Source organism: Phasianus colchicus, chromosome Z (genome assembly GCF_987193195.1).
Source record: "Phasianus colchicus chromosome Z, bPhaCol1.hap1.1, whole genome shotgun sequence".
In the NCBI taxonomy this organism is placed as follows: domain Eukaryota; kingdom Metazoa; phylum Chordata; class Aves; order Galliformes; family Phasianidae; genus Phasianus; species Phasianus colchicus.
Genome location: NC_143476.1, coordinates 85,061,696 through 85,075,792, shown reverse-complemented (window position 1 = coordinate 85,075,792; position 14,097 = coordinate 85,061,696). Strand labels below are relative to the sequence as shown.

Here is a 14,097-nt window from a genome sequence, read left to right as displayed (position 1 = left end):
ACATCCCAAAATAACAAGTCCAATAATATTAACATGTGGGAATGAAATTACCAGGCTTAGGTACAAGTCTGGAGCATTGGCACCTCACAGCAGTTTATGGTTCAGCCTCCAGCTGTAGCAAGATAAGCTGCAGGGCTTTCCAGCTCTGGCTGCTCAGTGCCTCCCACAACACCTCACTTCTGGCAGCTGAATGGCTCATGCAATGGACTCCTGATGGGTTTAAAGTCAGCTAGACCAGCAGTGACCTGCTGTTTCAGCCATGTGAGACACACAGGTTTGTTCTGAATAAAATGAGTTGAATGGAGCAATCCCATGCAAAGCTCAGTGGCAGAGCTAAAGGAGTCCAGCCATGAGTTCGGCTCTCTGAGGTGGAGGATGATAGCACTTCCAGCCAGCATTGCTGCAGGCATGGGCTGGGTGAGATGACAGTGAACCAGAAAACCAAAGGTCTGAAACTGATCAAACTCTTCACTGAATGCAAGTGGAATTTGGAGTTTATTTTCAATAATTTTTCATAGTACATTGAAGTAATCTTATGAGCCAGCTACCAAGGGAATGAAGAAGTCAGCACACGGATTCTCAGTGCCTTCAAAGAAATTTTTCTTTGTTTTTAATTCTCTGACAAAATTTTAGTTTATTTTTAAGCAATCGTAGTTTGACAGATCACCTGCATTTTCAACCAAGAAAGACTTTGAACAAAAACGTGATCCAGCTCTAAATAAGAACCATATAAATACCTCAGCTGTAGCAGTGAAATGAGTCACATACATAAGTCACATACATCAGTCACGTACATAAGTGTTTTCAAAATCAAATTCAGAGATAATAAAATCTGCCAAGAGCTGTGAATTCTTCAGATAGAAACCACTCCAGCTACACGGAGGAATTCTTTTCCTATCTTTCTCAAATTCAGAACGAATTACCATTTCCTCAGTGAAAGTAGCCTGTTTCAGAAGCATCCTATGGTATGTGGCTTCAGGAAGGGTTTTTTATTAACAAAAAAAAATTAATAACATTTAATAATTAATAGAACTATGTAAGCTTATTGAGTCATCCTGGGCTTTAATCAATTTGAAATATTTGGGGCACCAATTTCCACCTTACTGCTCCTCACTGGAGGTGCATTAGAGTTTTAGTGCAATTAAAACGAAGCAGGAAATATTTTTAGCTAATTGCACTGTGCACCTTGAAGGTAATTTGAAGCTGCAGGCAAAAAAAATAAAATATCAGAAGGAGTAATTGAGTGTTGCAAGCTGGGAGTATATGTTCTTGGCTGCATTCTAATTCAGAGGGATATGTAGTCTGGGAGAGGTGCTAAACAGGCTTGGCAGAACATGGGTAAAGTCTCACCCCCATACAGTAGTCCAGTTGTATGTCACAAGGAAGCATGGGACATCTGCAGGGTCCAAGTGCTATGCAAGGCTGGAGCTGCCTCTGAGAGCAGCATTTGCAGCCCTCAAGGCAGTTTTGTGTGGCCATAGGGCACAGGATGACCCCGCCACCCCAAATGTGGCAGGGCTGGCGGATCTCAAGCTGGGGTCTCTGACAGAGACTTCAGCTCGGAGGAGAGATGGGGTCTCCTCATCTCCCTGCCACAACCTCCCCTGGTTGCCTTCAGATAATTCCTGGAGGTGCCATCATCTGGCAGGAATAAAGGAAGGGAAGGTTGGCATTTTGTCCCTGTCTAACACTCAGCAGCAAAAATGGAAGAGTGAAGCATTCAGTTCATCAGCATTTTGATAAGCTCTTGTCAGTCTACAAAGGGGGAAAAAAAAACACAACAAAACAGAAGTAAGCAAATACAGGGCACAGAGGCTCGCTCACAGCTTCCCAATTAGACTTGGTTCTCAACCATGTACATTTTTTTTAATTAAACTATTGGTACAATGCTCAGGAGATAGCAAACTCCTTGAGGCCCCCTTGTAATAAAGAACCTTTCATTATGTGCAGAAAGGTAGCTTCCACACAGCTTAATTTCCTCTCCCACCTAATGTTCTCCAGCAGCAAAAGCAGGAGTGATTGCCTTGTATGAGACAGGACATGTGCTCCTCAGGGCACCGGAGTTGCTGAGCTGGCCAGCAGAACTGGAAGAGGCTACAGGCTTTGCTGGAAAAGTAACCACGTAACATACATTTGACCTTTACCATCACTGCTGCCCTGCTTCCCGAAACGGACTGAGTTTATTGCACTGACCTTTGTCTGCAAAGCTGGTAAAGCACAGCTGAGATAGGAACAGGATGTATGGCTATGTTTGCTCGAGCAGATAAATCCTGGACCTTGCTGAGGAGGGCAGACAGAGCTCCATTCAGTCCTTCCCCACAGCTCCCAGCCACAACCTCAGTGCAGGGCAGATCAGAGCACCTTGCATCCCACTCCATCCCAACTACCTCTGCTTTCCATTCTTCCAAATTTCCTTAAGGGTGTCCCCCTGTGGTGCCTATCATGAAGTGCCCACCCATCCCGCTGCCACTTGGGGACGGGGAGAGAAAAGGAAACACCATACAGAGAACCAGTGACATTTTCTGACCGACCGGGCAGGCTTCTCCAAGAGCCGCCGCTCCAACGTGGTGCTTTTTCATCTGCTGCTTGAGACTAATGGCTCTAGAAAAATAGATAAATCAGAGGTGACACAACTATTGCTGCTTGACATTTTTTCATCAAACTGGCTGGGGGAGAAAGGGGTGACCAAAAAGTGACATTTTGACCAAACTGGATGTTTCCGCAGCAAATTTTCATTCTAGAAGATTAAAAAAGAAATGCCAACAGCACACACACAGGAAAAAAAAAAACAAAAAACACAAAACTGTCTTGATTAAAAATGTTGGCCTTCAAAACACTAAATTTCTGTTAAAAATGGACTGGTTTTCAGATTGATTAAAAAAAAACAGAAATTAATCTCATCCTCTAGCCACCTCCCCCACCCCAGTTTTGCTTTGTTTATTAACTAAAATATTTACAGGAAGGAAAGCCAAAATAATGACAATTTTCCCCTGGAAAATAATGGTCATTTTTCAACCAGCTCTGAATGTAACATGGTTAAATGAGAACAATCCTAGTAACAACACTGCACAGCAAGTAAGTCATACAGTTATTTGAAAGAAGGACATTACAATTTAAAAGCTAATTTTTATCGTCACCTTTAATTTATAAATGGGAAAAATGAGGAAGGAACATCGAGCATCTTAAATAAAAAACAACAGAAAACATTAGCATTTGAAATGCTGGACTCCCATCTCCCTGTTAGATCACATTAGCTTCTGTATCTGTATACGTGTAATTGTCTCTGTTGATATATATGTATATATAGTACCTCTGTACATATACATATGTATGACATATATGTGTGCATATTCATGTATGTATAGATTCATGTATGCTATCTGTCTCCTTTTTAACCTTCAGATGTTAGGACCGAAGCATCTGACAAAAGCACTCTTTTTCTTCTTTTTTTTTTTTTCTTCCTAAAAATAGCACCCCAAGAGCCCAGGTAAATGCACTGATCTTTAGTATAAATGATCAAGCTTCATTTAATCCCAGCATGGATGCAAAATCCCCTTGACCGTAGTGCCCTTCCTGCTCTAAGACATTTGAGTTCCTGATCTTGGACTCCCTATGATAGCCTTATGTGTAGTGGTTGTTGCAGGGATGGAGCTCATTTTGGAGAGCCCTGCATCCTTCTTCCACCTGCACTGAAAAGGGTTCATGCAGGGGCACTTGAGGAATAGGGTGGTGAGGAGGAGGACTTAGAGGGGAAGGCAGTTCCATCCAGTGCTGGGAGAAAGTTGGTGCAGAGGTATAAAACAGAGCGAAAAATTGCTATAGAAACAAGAAGAAAGGCAAGGGAGAAAAACACAGGTTGGAATTTAAATAATATTGATCAGCCTCAGAGGCAATAGCTGTAAAGATCTGTCACCCGTAGGAAAAATATCTCCACTGCCTAGCTAGAGGTGTTCTTAGGCACAGGCTCCAACAGGCAGAAGGACAGGGTCTGGACTCCCGTTTAGGATGAGTGTGCGAACAGAGGCAAATGGATATTGCATAAAGGTAAAGAAACCTTCGTGGGGGGTGAGCAATATTCAGTCATCAAAAGGGACTTAGCTTAAGAGGTTGTTGCGTTGGTGCTGGAAGAAGTGAGGGCTTTTGAATCCTTTCAGGGAGAGATCCCATGTCTGTAAGACAGCACAGAAAAAGGGATGGAGAAGATGATCCATGGACAATTGGCTGAGTAAGGGGAGGGACACTGTAGGAAAAATGCTGAATAGAAGACTTGTGGAGGGAGGAGAGCATAACCCTGAAGTGCACTACAGAAGAGGCAGTGCTGGGTCAATTCTGTGGTCCTCTGAAAACACAAAAGTGATGTTGCACAAGCCATTGGTTGCATTTGCAAGCTGAGCAGATACATTCATACTCTGACAACAGGCAGAAAGGTATGTGAAGAGTCCCCCCACAAGCCTAATATTCCCTGGACTGTGTGTTGAATAAAACAGAGTACATGAGCTGCTTTAAAGATCATCTGCACGTTCTTAGAGTCTTTGGGAAAGGCCTGTCCTTCACTAGTTCCCACCAAAATATTCAGTAGCAGGAGTAGTAATCCAACTCTTGTTGACACTGAGATAATTTGCATCTGCAGAAGACAATTCAAGAAATTATCTAGCAGTCTTGGCAATGCAACCTAGCCTGTCTCCAGAGCCTCTGGTATATGCTTATCAGGTCTCAGCAATGCCACAGCCCAGTGTGGAGCAGAAATACGTATTTATAGCTGAAAAATTAGATTCGGACATGAGGGACATTACTGATCTTTAGGAAGGCTTCCCTTTATGTTAAAGACTTAAAATGTGACCATCTCCATCAAAGGTAGGCACTCAGATCTTCATTATAATCAAGACAGACATAGACCCCTTTTGGCTATGGTTCACATTCTGATCAGAAGGGATTCTTGAGGATATATGAACTTGTGGGCTGCAAGTCCTGTTTCTCCCAACTAAATCCACCTGGGGTCCTTTTCTCAGATGGAGATATTGTGATTTGAAGTCTAATTAGGGCTTTAAGCCATTATCTCCATTCAGTGTTCAAGGAAGATGGTCTCCAGCTCCACTTAGAGGCTTCAAATGAGAAGCTGTTTTGGAGGAATGCTGGCATTTACCAGGTGCATTTGGCTATGGTTTGCTCAGCACTGCATGTTCTTGGTCGTTGTCACTTGGAGCAAAGATATTTTTCCTAATCTGTCCTTGTGTGCAGACCCCCACTGGTCATGGAGTATGCTTCCTCTTTGTTTCCCTGGCACTGCTTCTGAACTAGGTGTATATACTTGTCTTGATAACATTAACACTTTTATTCACAAATTTACTTCAGCAGTACCCAAGGTTTATACCTCTCTCCAGAAAAGTGAATTGCATTCCTTAAACAGATGACTTTGGCTGGTGTCCAGCCTGTCTAACACAGATGCCTAACTTGCCTCTCAATTCCAGGCCTCTGATGAAGCAGTCTTCATCAGATAGGTATCTGACTCCTCTGCCTAATCAACCAAGAAAGGCATGTACCTACAGAGTTCTCCAGAGGGAAAGTCTGCCTGAGTTTAGGACCCAAAAAAGAGGACTGGGCACTACTCTATTTCATTTGTCAACTGATGTAAAAGCATTACTGCTTGCTAGAAATCTTGCCCAAGCTCAGGTACTTCACCTGTGTGGGCAGGATATCTCTGTAGAGATGTCCAAAGGATCTCTTCCTCTCTGCTGACTAAGGAGGTGCTACAGACCCACACATTAGAAAGATTGAGGCAGACAGGATGACCATCTTTGACTTTCATTTGAAAGCATGTTTTCTGTTTTGTTTTGTTCTTTTAGCCTCAGCAAGTTGTAATCCTTCGTCTGTACATATGTGTGTGTATGTGTGTGTGCACGTCACATCCCCACTGTCTGAAGGTGTATGTGGAGGATGGGCAGAGGGATGGCAGTACCTGCTCCAAAGCCAATGGCAGACCACCATGGTCCTTCTTGCTCCAGCCATAAGAGAAAATGTTTTTCCCGGTCAAGGTTATGTCCAAGAGCCTCTCTCAGCCTGAAGGTTGTCTTGAGCTGGCATAGGTGAGGTGGTATCTATGGTCATAGGCACATAGATGCAGTGACCTTGGTGTGACCTCCTTTGTGACTGGTGTCTGTAGCCAAAAATGCCCCCATGGGTAAGAGGGATGCTAGGGGCCGTTTTGCTTCCTTTAGCACAGCCTAGATCTGTACTGTTCACACTGCTTTTTCTTGAGTGTCCAGAGACATAAGTGACAACATTTCTGCCCTGGGGCATCTTCAAAAAGACAGTTTTCTTCCTTTTGACTTGAAAAGTGACTGTAGAATCAAATCTCACATCTGCCCTTGGTGGAAGCAGTCTATTCTCTTCACCCAAATCCCAGGAAGCTTAGGCTGACGCTTCCAGCTCATCCAGCTGCATAGTTCTGGGACCAGGCCATTGAGAAGGAGACACTTCCAACCAAGAAGCAGCCAACTGTGGACAAAGCAGGGAGCTGAAGCCAGTGCTCAGTTCAGGTGCTTAGTTCACTGTCTCATTAGCTGAGCATAATGGCACTAGCCAGAAAGCATATTTCAGCTCAGAAAAAAAATAGAGTAAAATAAGAATAATAATGAAAAGCCAAAGAATGAGTTTTCTCTAGCCAGCATGCATGACTTCAGGATGAGAACTGCCAACAACATTCTTGTAACACCTAAACACAAGGTGACATGTCAGTTGTATACAGTGACTTTTTAGAAATAGACTAGGAGGAAAGATATTAGGCCTGCCAAAGGGGTAGAAATGCAGTACCTTAGAACAGGGTGCAGACCTGCTGACTGAGACAAGTGTATCATTATATGCAGTGATTTTTGGTGTTTACTGAGGCAAACTACCTGGGCCAACACAGGGACATTTTCCTTAGTAAGAAAGAAACAGAGTGTTTCTGTAGATTGCAGCAACCAATCCCAGGCAGTTTCCGTTTCCTTTTTCTTTTCTTCTTTTTTTTTTCTTTTTCCTTTTTTTTTTTCCCTTCCCTTCCCTTCCCTTCCCTTCCCTTCCCTTCCCTTCCCTTCCCTTCCCTTCCCTTCCCTTCCCTTCCCTTCCCTTCCCTTCCCTTCCCTTCCCTTCCCTTCCCTTCCCTTCCCTTCCCTTCCCTTCCCTTCCCTTCCCTTCCCTTCCCTTCCCTTCCCTTCCCTTCCCTTCCCTTCCCTTCCCTTCCCTTCCCTTCCCTTCCCTTCCCTTCCCTTCCCTTCCCTTCCCTTCCCTTCCCTTCCCTTCCCTTCCCTTCCCTTCCCTTCCCTTCCCCTTCCCCTTCTTCCCCTTCCCCTTCCCCTCCCCTCCCCTCCCCTCCCCTCCCCTCCCCTCCCCTCCCCTCCCCTCCCCTCCCCTCCCCTCCCCTCCCCTCTCCTCTCCTCTCCTCTCCTCTCCTCTCCTCTCCTCTCCTCTCCTCTCCTCTCCTCTCCTCTCCTCTCCTCTCCTCTCCTCTCCTCTCCTCTCCTCTCCTCTCCTCTCCTCTCCTCTCCTCTCCTCTCCTCTCCTCTCCTCTCCTCTCCTCTCCTCTCCTCTCCTCTCCTCTCCTCTCCTCTCCTTCACTTTTTTCCATTATTTTTTTTTATTCAGGCCAAAGCCAAACACCAAAGCAGTAAATTTCCTTCTTTTAATGATGCTGATTTAGGGACCATCATGTCTTCTGAGTCCTTCTACAAGTTTGCTTCTCACGCCATACCAGCATTGCTGTATCCAGAGCCTGCCGTCCTGATAACCACTATATAGACATGCAACAACCGCCAGTAGTTGCTTTTCTTTTTCTTTTTTTCCTTTTCTTTTTTCTTTTAATTCTCAGTAGCCAAAGCAGCTCTTGGTCTATTACTCCCCCATGACTTTAAACTTTCTGGGATGTAATTGCATTAGAGCAGTGCCAGCTCCGGAGTCTAACCAAGGAAATGGCACAGCTCCCAGCGGACTTTGGCTAGCTGTCCCGCGACGCCCCGGAGGCTGGGGGTGGTGCGGGAGAGGCTGGTGCTAACGAAAGCATTCTGGTTGGCAGCGAATGTATTTCTTTTCCAGACTTTGCAAACCGATCTGTGTCTGCGCTCATTCATTCAGTGCATGCTCTCTCAACAGCCGCTGCACAGCGTTCTGTTACTGTTCACTGTTGACTGTGTGTCTACATTTAAGTGTGTGTTTTACGTGTGTGTCTCTGGCTAGGCCTCCTCCATCCTTTTCTTTTTCCTTTATTTTTCTTCCTTCTTTCTTTAATTCTGTTTGGTTTCTTTGCTTTGCTTTCCTTCTTGTTTTGTTTTATATAGTTTAACGGCAAGTATTTCCATTAGAGCTTTTTGACTGATGCTGTGTTTGTAAGTTTTTTTTATTATTTTTATATATATCTTCTTTCCTTACCTTTCCCTTTTTCCACACTATATATAAATATATATATATAAAAAAAATCTTTTCTTCTTTTGTCATTCAATCAAATTCCAACAAAACCAACCAAGAGCCAGTCAAATCCACCACAGTCTCGCGCTGAGCTAGGAAAAAAGTTCACGTAATGACATGAAAGTGGAGAATACAGTCCCCCAGGCCGTAAGTTCAAATCAACTCGAAGTTGAAAGTGTGACATGATGGCGTCATGTAACAAGCTAAGAATTGGTTGCATGACATGCCGTCAAGTTTCGTGCAGGTGCCGTGATTGAAGCATTTTTCTTGGATGTTGTATCAGTTGATGATTGGCCAGTCATGATCACATGTGCCTTTTTTGACTTTGTGCTGCCACAATTTTTTGCTGTGCTCATTTTCGTTTCGTTTTTGGTGCTTGCAGTGGTTTCTTTATTTGTCGTTTGATTTCTCGTCAGCGTTTTATGCTTCTCTAGATGTCACATAGAAGGAAAAAAAAAAAAGATGGATTCCTAATTCTTTAGAAAAAAATGGGATTGTTATAACTTTACAGATAATTTGGAAAAAAATAAGAGAGAGAAAAAATGTGTGGTTAATATTTTTGCACTGAAAATCTTGTGATTTTATTTTTTTTCTGGAGAATTTGGGGCCTTTTTCAATTGATGCCTTTTTTACCCCTTAGGATATTTCAAATCACTCTTCAAAATTTTAAAAACAAATGGTAAAATAAAATGAAAAGCAAAATGATAGTAACAGTAGTTTGAAAACTATAGCAATCAAAAATATATATATATATACTAACCCCAAGAAAAGCCTCATTGTATGTCTTTTCAAGAATTCCTAATTCTAAGGTTCTGTATTACAGCAACTCCAGACAAAATTAATTGCTTAGGGGGAGGGAGGGATTGTTTTGAATGGGGAAAAAAAATAACGAAAAACATCCAGATCAAAACGCAAAATGCATCTTTTTGTTTACAACTGAAAAAGGGTCCTTGACGAGTGTTTTTTATTTTTTTATTCTATTATTATTTTTGGTGTTGTAATTGTTTAGACTGCTGTGTACGGTTTGCTGTTTGTTGAACCAACAGTGTGAAAACCTGCCAGCATGGATTGATATTCCGCATGACACTTTTCCACCAGAGTGGACCTTTTGCAGTTTCTAAGTTTCTTGATGTAATAAATCACCAAGTGTATAAGAAGAACCTGCTTGCTAGAAAGAGATAAGAGCTAATCCTTAATGATTAAGCATCCTACTTAAATGTCAAGCCTAGTCGGATCATGATTACATTTTTTTTAAATAACTTTTTTTATTTAAGAAATGTTAGCTTTACATTTTTTTTCAAAAAAAAAAAAAAGAAAGAAAAAAAAAAAGTTTATTCCAACAGTCTTTTTTTTCATTTAACCTCCTATAAATTACTGTTCAAAGTCCCACTTTCTGACATTCACAAAAGATGTAGATGTTATTGGCAGCTATGTCTCCACAGAACGCTCACACACTGTCATAGACAGCATCCCATTAAAATGTAGAAGAATTCTTTCTCAATGCCTTTCACACTACAAAAGCCCACCAAGCAAGATTGTGATCTGGCATGGTAAAGTGGCACTTAAAAATAATTAAAACGTAGTTATCTGTACATACATAGTGATACAGATTTAAATAGACATCCCTCACTATTATTTTGATTTATGATTATTATTACTATTAGGAACAATTGTATTTTTCTCTATCATGATCGTGACTACCTTGCTCACTTTGGGTTTGATCCGGTTCTCACTGAAGTCAAGGGGAATCTTTCTGTTGACGAGAGTGGGAGCAGAATCAGAGCCAATGAACTCAAAAAGCAAACCACTAAAGCAGAAACCCCATCCTGTCCCAATTGAAGGGAGAAGAAAACACCCATTACTTTCAACAGGAGCAGGATTGGGCCCAAAAGAACAGACTTGTTTTTAATTTCGTTTTCATTTTTAGGTCTCTTTCCCCTGTACCAAATATCCCCCTCCTTTCCTACCTCCCCCTTCCCTTTTTGATTTAATTTGCAATGATCTTCTTCATTTTTTAGGGCAGCAGCTGAATGGGCCACAATTAGAAAAACAAAACAAAAACAAAACAAAACAAAACAAAAACACAAAAAAAGTATATCTATATTAAAAAAAAAAAAAAAAACGGGAACTGTTGGATTACACCTTTGACATATCAGCAAATATCAATCAAGCTGAAGACTTCAGACTTATTCTCTCTTTGATTGTTTAGACTGTAACATTTCTTCAAGAAAAGTATCACATCTGCTGACTTCGAAGGACATGCGCTTGAAAACAAACAAACAAACACATAAGTAAAATCAGAACAGGAACAAGATCAACCAGGATTTCTGAAGAAACACTGATATCACCACAGCGGCTTTTCTTCAAACAGGAGATGCAAACCTGGATACTGACAAAGGAGTGCCTGTTTGCCACCAAGGATGCGGTTACCATGTGCGACCCATGGTAACAGTCACTGAGCATCTTTATCTGTCATTCCTTAGCTATATAGGGACCAAAGGACAAAACTTTTTACCGCAGACTTGTAGCTGTATGTAAAATATGGAAGTTCTTTCCTTTTCTCTGAGCTGTTCCTAAAACAGTTTTTGAGAGCGATTATAAGAAATATATAAAAATTAAAAAAAAAAAAATGCTTAAATGCTTTTAAAACGGCAAGATAATAGTTCTTTGATACTTTGGGAGGTTCTTTGGTTATACATTAATTAGAGTCTATGAAGCTTTCATATGGTTTTCTGTATAATACGTAAGGATTGCGCTGTTAAAGGCAGGTTAGATGGATATCTATGAAAAGCAAAAAAAAAAAAAAAAAAAAAAAAAGAACCATAAATAAATACACTAAAAAGCATAGAAGAGAAGAGAAAGGAAAGATGGTTGATATTAAAATGGAAAACAAAAAAAGAAAAGGTTTGTAAATGCTTCTAACTCTCCCCATTTAAAATCCTAATAGTTGTACAGAATTTAAAAAAGAAAGTTTAAAATACCTATATAATAGAAAAAAAATTAGACAACATAAAAAAAATAAAAAAAAAAACAAAAAAGCAAAAAAAAAATAATACTACATAGAAGTTAGCGTTAATGCTAAAACAAAGATGTTGTAGAACTGTAATTTTTGTAGAGTTTAGATTGAGCATAAATTCCTACTCTGCCAATTGCTGTTGGATGCTGTTATTTATTAAGGAGACAAAGGAGATAAATGGCTATTATGGCAGCTTTTTTAACTGCAAGCATTCCAGCTATTAACAAAATAAACAGAATAAAACTCGACTCTGTAGACAATGCAAATGGGAAACAAAACAGCTGTCTTTTTATCAGACGTTAGTTCTAACTTGAACAACGAAACACAGCTAAACGCTTCATGTCTTCATGATCTGCTGTCCGCGAAATTCCCATCATCCTATGCTTCAGTAGCTTCCATATTTGCTCTAGAAACCTTCAGGGCAAGTGATTAGCCTAGAAACCTTAAACTTAAAAAAATAAAAAATTAAAAAAAAAATAAAAAAAATAAAAAAATTTAAAAAAAAACTTAAAAAAAAAAAAAACTAAGTATAAAACCTAAGTATAAGACAAACATTAAGCAAACAATCTCTTTGAAGAACTTCTGAAACTGTTTACAAGGAATTTTGAGAAACGGGGATGTTTAAAAAAAAAAAAATAGATGCTGGCTCTGTTTTTCTGTAAATAAATTTGCATATTTTGTAGGACTTTTAATTGTAATGATAGAGAAAAACAAGGAAAACTATTTAATGAAAGCACGATATTTATCTTTGGTAAATGACTTTAGAGCAGTTAAAAAATAAGACATTGCTTTAAAAAATCTGACTCAGAAAAAAACAATGAATTATTTAAGAACACATATATTTTAAAGTATATCATATTTATTATAATTTATTTTCACAGTCTTAAAACTTGATTTACATCATTCTCACACTTGTTTGCATTGATTGAGCAGTGTGATAATTGTTTCTGATTCTTTGGTTTAACTCTGTTTTAATGTTCTTGTTTATTTTTCTTAGTATTTTTTATCTTGATCTCAAGCTCCTTTTTTCCTTTTTTTTTTCCTTTTTTTTCTCTCTTTTTTTTTTTTTTTTGTTTTTTTGTTTTTTTGTTTTTTTTAATTCCCTAATGGGCCTGATCTTCCCGTCCTTACTCCAGCAGAACTCCCACTGGGACATGTTGGGTATTTTGCCCGAGCAAGGACAGCCAGACTGAGCCCACAGCTAGGAAGTACAGATGTGTAACGCAGCTGCAGTTCCATACAACTGCTCTTTCACTCTCAATTCCCTAAAACTCCTTGTAATCTTCTGTAATTATTGAATGACGCTTTCCAGCTTAGCCCTAAATAAAGCACAGTTTAAAAAAAAAAATACCATGTTCTTTGCTTCTTGATGGCTTTCCTTAATGTGTTTGCTTTGAGAACGAAATGAATCTATTTCAACTCTTTCATTAATATACATTGTTTGAGTATCAGAACAAATCCCTTTGTTATATAAAACATATCTCATTGGATTGAATTAATGACACTGTTTCATTTAATGTCTGCTTGATATTCCACTGTGGTTTACCTTAAACCTAGTAGGTTAGAAGATCAAATAACGGTACATACAAATTAGAGTCATTGTAGCTCCTGTTTGAAGCCTGTTGTTTGATTTCACGCTCATGGTTTTTTCATGCTGATAAGTATAGGGGCCAGAGCTTGGGACATTGTTCCTTTTGCTGCTTTGGGACAACCCTGTGAAATTCAGCAGTCTCCAGAGATGAGGTTCAGTTTCTTCCTCGCATCTCATCCTTTGAATGATGGCTCTTCCCTCACCCTCAAATGGCTGTACTGGGTCAGCTGAGCTGAGGACAGGGCTAAAATCAGTATCTTTGTGTTTCAGTCCCAATATTTGGAGCTATGTCTGCTTCTGGACAAGTTGCACCAGCTAAATCCATCTCTAAATAGGACTAATGGTGCTTGTCCATAATATGAACTCCACAGATGGAAGGAGTTCTATTAGTAGAAACTCCTATTATTACTATTATGAGCTGCTAATGTCTGTTCAGGGCTATAGAAATAAATGAAATGTAAATCAGGTGATGAATACTGGGAGGGAATATGGTCAGTATTTATTTTTTTTTTTCATCTGAAAGAAAGGGTAAAAGCAGAGGAGCACATTCATCAGTCTCATCTCTGCTTACAGCACAGAAGTTGCTCAGAAGAGGATAAAGGTGAGGGAATCAGCCTCAAACACCACTGAGTTAGAAAATGAGGATTAGGTCTACAGTTTCTGCCCCAAAGCCAGTTCAGCGTCCTACCCCAAGCTGTATGGACATGGGAGACAAACAGAGGCTCATCCTCTGATATCAGTCAGTTTTGAATGTTAGATCACCCAAAGCCCTTCAAAGAGAGGAAAAAACAGACAGGGAAGAGACATATTGAGAGTGGTGCTGAAAGCTGCTGCCCAATTCCCCCTCTGTTTCTCAGGCTGCCCTCCTAGCTCTTCCTTGTGGCCCCCAAACTCCCTAGATCCCTCCTTTCCGATACTGCATCAGTGCAGTGGGTCTGGGCACCCCGCATGTCATGGTGCACCTGAAAGGTGTACCTGTGAGGGCATGGCCACGTGGCCTAAATGAGATGTGGTATGTTTCCAGGGCATCCAGACGGGGACATCCCTGGCTAAT

The 14,097-nt window shown here is 40.5% G+C and overlaps 1 protein-coding gene across 12 annotated transcripts in view; it reads left to right on the top strand.

Annotated features, from left to right (window-relative positions):
- The window catches only part of CELF4 (CUGBP Elav-like family member 4), a 716,519-nt gene extending 705,571 nt beyond the window's left edge, over window positions 1–10,948 (top strand). For 10 of the 12 annotated variants that reach the window (XM_031602613.2, XM_031602625.2, XM_090131197.1 and 7 more), the window contains exon 13: window positions 10,455–10,571. The gene's annotated coding sequence lies outside the window, so the exon portion shown is untranslated. Of the gene's footprint in view, window positions 1–8,495; window positions 8,794–10,454; window positions 10,572–10,645 lie in introns of those variants that run through there. The other 2 variants (XM_090131195.1, XM_090131196.1) reach the window with 2 other exon arrangements.
- Window positions 10,949–14,097: the final 3,149 nt, after the last annotated feature.